This window comes from Crinia signifera, chromosome 19 (assembly GCF_055691185.1).
Source record: "Crinia signifera chromosome 19, ASM5569118v1, whole genome shotgun sequence".
NCBI classification, from domain to species: domain Eukaryota; kingdom Metazoa; phylum Chordata; class Amphibia; order Anura; family Myobatrachidae; genus Crinia; species Crinia signifera.
In genome coordinates this window covers 31,232,939-31,239,625 of record NC_139226.1, presented here as the reverse complement: position 1 = coordinate 31,239,625, position 6,687 = coordinate 31,232,939, and the positions used below count along the sequence as shown (strand labels likewise).

The following is a 6,687-nucleotide window of genomic DNA, read 5'->3' as shown; positions in this document are numbered from 1 at the left end:
GGTGCACATGTGGGCCCTTAGTCAGATCTGATCACAGTACAAATTTGTTCTCAAAATGAACAAACCCATGTGCACTGCAGGTGGGGTAGATGTAACATGTATAGAGAGAGTTAGATTTGTGTGAGTTATTTTGTTTCTGTGCAGGGTAAATACTGGCTGCATTATTTTTACACTGCAATTTAGATTTCAGTTTCAACACAACCCACCCAAATGTAACTCTCTCTGAACATGTTACATCCGCCCCACCTGTATGGTTTTGCCCATTTTAAGAACAAATTTGTATTGCGATCAAATGTAATTAAGGGCCATGATCAGTGACTTTCATTGCTTTTAAAGCCCATATGATTGCTCATACAATCAGATTGTCCTATTAAAACTTACACCCAATGCACAATCTTGTCTGCAAAACCTACGAATCGTAGCAGCAGTCGGCTGGCTCTAACAAACCATGTAGCAAAGATTAAAACCTGGTTTAATTCTTGGTTCTAAGCTGAAGTTGTGGTATATTGCCAGTAACAGTCACAATGTTGCAGTGTGTTTCCACAATGATTTGCCTCTAACAAATTGTAAAGGTGCCCATACATGGTGCGCTTGCACCATGCGATGCACGCTCCCGCGGGAATCATCGCACAGTACAAAAAGTATGTGCCGCACCAAGTTTTTGTACTGCCACCTGTTCTCATCGTGTGCAAAACGCATGTGATTTTCGCACCATGTATGAGCACCTTAAGAATTGCGAAGCCCTGACCCGGAAGCCGGGGGTTCTGCGCATGCACGGTTATGCGCTAACCCCCCCCCCGCGCGACCCCGCTGACCGCATTGCCACTCATGCGATGTGTAGCCATAGGCTACAATGGGCTATCGCCATATCAGAATGGCGATAGCCCAGGGGTGCGAAGCCGGGCTGCCCGATGTTGATACATAGAGATTCCTGCTGCGGTCCCCCTTTAATACATTTGGGGGATACTTAATATTTGCAGTTAACCCCCGAAAACGGGTGTTTTCAGGGATTTAGCCGCAAATATTACTTGATAAATGCGGCCCATAGATATTTAAAACTAAGATTTCAAACCACAAGGCCTACAATCTTGAAACTTGGCAGGTTCTAGGTATTTGCTAAGAACAGGCTTTAAAAATGTCATTGTCCATCCACAAAAAAATGCAAACCAAAAATTTGCCACTTTCTGATTATACGGCCTGAAAAGGAAAAGTGACACAATCATCCTTCAGCATGTGATCCCTGTACAGGTGTGAGCACAGCACCGATGCTCAGTGGGGATGACAATCTTCAGTGACAGATCTCTGCCATGTGACAGCAGAATCCCACAACCATGGAGATAAAGTGCAGTAATCCCAGGGACCATGGCGCTGCTACTGAGAGACCCACGCACACAGCCAGCCTGTTCCTCTGCTGGCACTTTCCACACTGGGGAGTATGAGCGCAGTCGCCACCCGTACTCAGCGGTGGTTCCTCCACTGGATTTTGTGATTGTCTGCAGACATGTCAGTGTGGGAGGTCACAGCTATTGCCGCACTCCCCCATTCACTGCACGGAGTAGCCCGCTCTGAGCGCATGCTTTTCTGAACTCTCCTGTATGGGTGGTGGGGGAGGGGCGGGTGTGTGCGGGCATCTCCCCTCCATTTGGGGGTTACTGTCACATGCCCTGGGGATGCCTGGGGACCATGTGCCATGTTCTCTTCACATGTACACACTATACATGCCCCTGAAAACAAGTCCTCTGATCTCTATAGTTGGCATTAGCTGCCAACCATGCCAGAGCAACATCATTGCTAACTTTCCATGGGTTGATCTGAAGTGCCCACTAAAGTTCAACCTTGCCACACTGGTGACTGTGCCATATAAATAGATATTATATACATATAAGATATATGTCACAAGCACGGGTATTTAACAATCTACTTCGGTGAGAAGGGGGATAAATGTGAAATCAACATCTTCATGGCTGCTTTATAGTTAAATGTAACCCAGAATAGTTCTGTGAGATTGCCCAGCATGCAACTGAAAATGGGTGTGGTATAGGGGTCTGATAGTCGGGATCCCGACAGTCATTATCCAGACTGGAGGGACCCAGACAGCATGGCGAGCGCAACAAATTCCAACGTCGGGTGAATGCCTGTCAGGATCCCGACTGTCGGGACCCCGTCCGGCACCCACTGGAAACACCCCTTGGTCTTGTTTCTGTAATGACCCTAAAAGTATCTTGTACCAGCTTGGATAAAAGTTTAACAAAACTTTATTTATACACAATATAATTTACAATTAATAAATATCAACACAATATTTATTTTACAGCCACCTAATGCATCTCCCAACTTCCAAGCTATTCACTCTCCAAGCTATATATATAATGGTTAATTTACCACAAATATTGTATACATATTAATAAGACATCGCATGACATAAGAAATTATACAAATACCTTACAGTATCATATACCTTAACACAACAATACGCAAAGTTCAAGTTCCTTCTCTAAATTGCTGTTGGAAGTCTCTATGGAAAGGCTCTTAGATTTATTTCTGCAGAATGAGAGTATGATCACTCCACTGAACCATAACTTTGTTTCACGGAACGTTACGTGAACAAGGGTGTGTAGATCCGCACAGACTGGACAGATAATTTTATTTTGATATATAACCAACTTATAGAAACTACTTAACAAAATTATTTGTAGTTATGGGGTTGGCGGTGCGCCCTGCGTTTAGATTCAATGCTAATACACTGGGGTTTTGGTCAGGAAAGAGCTGACAAAGACAGAAAAAACGCTTTTTGGGCGCACTCCTTTTTAAATTTGACTAGATTAAGTGATTATTTTAAAACATAGCTTTTATTAGAGACTTTTATTAAAATAGATGGCACAATAAGAAAAATTAATTATTTAGGATTTATTTGGTATGTAGTGTGATCCTTAAACTATAATTGTTTAAGGGATAAAAATTATTATATCACACGTTAGTTTATCATTTATGCACTGTATTCTCAAAGGTACGATTACCAGTGATCATAGGCAGAAAAATGATTCAGTTCCCCTGAGGAAATGACAACAATTTTGTGCTGGTATTGCACAGTAGGTATGCCACAATGGTTACCATACAAAAAGGCCTCGGACATAAATGGTCTCCAAAGAGAAATTCAATCTGGCAGTCATATATACAGCAGTTGGATTGAAGTAGCGATTCACCTCCCTTGTATTTATATTGCCACACCTGGTCTTCCCCAGGGGTCTCCCACCTAGGTACTGTCCTGGCCCTCCACTGCTTGGCTTCCGAGTTCGGAGAGGGTTTGGGCAATCCAGCGGGGTATGGTGGCAATATATCTGGGTTAATTCGGTGTACTTCAATCTATTGAGGCTGTTGGACTACAGATAGAGATGGCGCAGCCGGCTCGACCAATGGGTTTGAGAGAGGCAGACTAAATAAGCAGAAAAATACTCGAAGTCACAAGTGAAATATATATATATAAATATCAGTGTTACGGTATTATGGCGAACTATGAATAGGAGAGCCTAGGTATATAACTATATATAAATTATGCGTTAAATGCGTAAAATACGTTTAGAGGCTTTCAGCTGTCATATGGCACGGTGGGTTATGCATGAAATAGACAAACCAAGCAAGGTCACACAAAAAATACTCTCGCACATATATATCTTAGAGAATTGTGGAAAACTAAAGGTGGAAAACCTTTAAAAGTTGTGGCAAACTTCAGACTAAATGTGCCAGTATATACACACTGTTGCACAATTGATTGAACAGATAATTGGTGCTTATCAGGTTATGAGCCTGGAGTAGTGAAATCTGCACAAGCTGCAATGGTTGACAAAGTTAAATCCACCTGTGTGGATGATGTTGACAGAGAGTACTTGGTACAATTACTCCGGATGTTAAGGATATTATTATTGAGTTGATATATTCAGCTTCTCAGGCTGACTCACTCGCTTGGGTTTGAATCTACAACAGAGTGGCAGAATGATACATGTTTAAAGCATGATTGATACAAAGTTACTTGTTCGCGTGGGTAAAGGATCTGCTCATTAGCTGCTGGTGAAATGGACACTGTGTTGTATTGGTTGACACAGTGTGTGTTGACACTCAGTACCTAAATGTCCCGTGCAAGACCCAGGGTGGATGGTGTGCAGAGCTGACAGTATAGCACACTTAAGGGTATTGGGCAAAGTTAACAGAATGGGAGCTCTTCCCAATTGCACATTGCAGTGGGAGATGCGCCCAGGTACCTGCTGCCGCTGCCTGGGTTAGCGGCTGACGGCGGACTTCAGCGCGTCAGGAGGTGCTGTGTGAGCCGGAGAGGTAGAGCGCCGGATTGGCGGGTGCTGTATTCCAGTACTGCCGGTGGCTGTGGGAATGCGTGGAGTCGGGGAGACGGGGAGCCGGACCCGCTAATACCTGTTACCCGGATGCAGATTAGCTAGCCCGGAGTATGTGAAGCGGCGGCTGGGACCCGTTATGCTGCCAATGGATGCCAGAGAGGTGAGGCTGGAGGGGAACTGGCTCGCGGAGCTGGACACGTGTTTCGCCTATAGGGCTTCTTCCTGCAGGGCTAAAAATTACAGACCTGTGTGTAGCACAATGCACCCTGTCAGACATACAGTAATACATCACAGGAGCAGGGTATTACATGGTACACGTAATGTTCGCTTTCTACTAGAGCAGGCTGTAAGCATAGGGATAGTTACTAAAGCTGCTAAAATCAATGTTGCCTGATTCTAGTTATTTATATAGCCAACCTGGTTGCTATTGGCAACATCACTCAGCGTTGAGAGACTTCAGTAAATGTGCAAAATAAGCGGGTTTCCAGCTGCTGCAGAAGTGGCGTCCCAGCATGCCTTGCCATAGTTTTGCTGTTTGGACATGTTACAAATATTGCTGGGATGTGTGGTTAAACAGCTGGGGGGGGGGGGGGGGGTGGAGAATACTTTTTGCTCCCAAACTGTTTGCAAATGGGCAAAGACCAGTGTGAAGTGTTTGTCATCAGAAGCCCGTGTATCAATCACTTTCAGTGCATAAAAAATGGCTTTTTCTCCTTCACGGTTCCTGGTCCCATGGGTTGACATCTGGGTTGTAGGCGGATCCAGAGGACTGGGCACCAATCGCCTAAGCTTTTACGTTTCCCATCATGCCTGGCCACTATATACCTGGTGCACCTGTATTTTTCTCAGGCAATCCCAAGCTTTACTTTTATTTTTAACTTTGTCTTATTTTTACACTGGGCGTGCAGCGCTAGTAGTCATAGCAACTCCTGCACTGCCACTCCATCACCCCCACCGGTGTCCATTACCTCCTGCAGCTCCAAATTTACCAAAGTGGACGGACGAGAATCCCAGTGTCTAGTACCGCCGGGTGCAGCTCTACCAAGACACCGTGGCTGGAGATCAGAGAGGGTAAGTGCTCTCTCTGGAGAGCGGGGAAATCACTTTCCGTTTGCTGTGCTACTCGGGAGGCTGTCCACAGCACAGGTGTGGGCACTGGCCCCCAAAGCAGGGACTTTGCTATACCACCAGGGCCAAGGAGCACAGGCGGATATTAGTCCCCATTATGCAGGGGATTGATCTCCATTTTCACAGGCTCTTGTACCAGTGGGGATGTCCAGCAAAGGGGAAGCGGCACTTGCCTGCAGTCCCTCCCCCCGGAATTAGGCGCCAGTTCACTCTGGTGCTCCCGCCTAAACGATGCATCCCTAAGCTAATACTTACTTAATAGAACCAGAGCCGGCCCTAGGTAGAGGCAAACTAGGCGAATGTCTAGGTGCATTCCAGCCTGCCTAGGGCCAGCACAATGACAGTGTCCGCAGGCACTAATATTAGCATAGAAACATAGAATTTGTCGGCAGATAAGAACCACTTGGCCCATCTAGTCTGCCCCTTTTTTAAACATGTTACCTCAAACCAAATTTGATCCTTATTTTTTTGTAAGGATATAGATATGCCTATCCCAAGCATGTGTAATTTGTACTACTGTATTTGCCTCTACCACCTCTGATGGTAGGCTATTCCACTTATCTACTACTCTTTCTGTGAAGTAATTCTTCCTCAGATTTCCCCTAAATCTTCCTCCCTCTAGTGTCAGTGCATGTCTTCGTGTTCTGCAGCTCCTCTTCCTGTGAAGAAGGTCTCCCACCTGTACCTTCCTCCCTCTAGTGTCAGTGCATGTCCTCGTGTTCTGTTGCTCCTCTTCCTGTGAAGAATGTCTCCCACCTGTACCTTGTTAAAGCCCTTGATATATGTGAAAGTTTCTATCATGTCCCCCCTTTCCCTTCTCTGCTCTAAAGTATACATATTAAGATCTTTTAGTCTTTCCTGGTACGTTTTGTGATGTAGGCCATGCACCATTTTAGTTGCCCTTCTTTGTACAGTCTCTAATGTATTTAGATCCTTCTGGAGATATGGCCTCCAGAATTGAACACAATACTCTAGGTGAGGTTGTACCAATGACCTATACAGTGGCATTATTACTTCTTTCTTTCTACTGCTGATACCTCTCCCTATGCAACCAAGCATCTGACTTGCCTTCTTCATTGCTTTGTTACATTGCCTACTTGCCTTTAAGTCCCCTGAAATAGTGACACCTAGATCCCTCTCTTCCTCAGTAGTTTCCATTATAGTGCCATTTATACTATATTTAGTCTTTGGATTTCTGAGACCCAAGTGC

The 6,687-nt window shown here is 45.0% G+C and overlaps 1 pseudogene; it reads right to left on the bottom strand.

The window, feature by feature from the left end:
* Nucleotides 1-3,216: 3,216 nt before the first annotated feature.
* LOC146044355 (5S ribosomal RNA) lies at nucleotides 3,217-3,335 on the bottom strand (annotated as a pseudogene).
* Nucleotides 3,336-6,687: the final 3,352 nt, after the last annotated feature.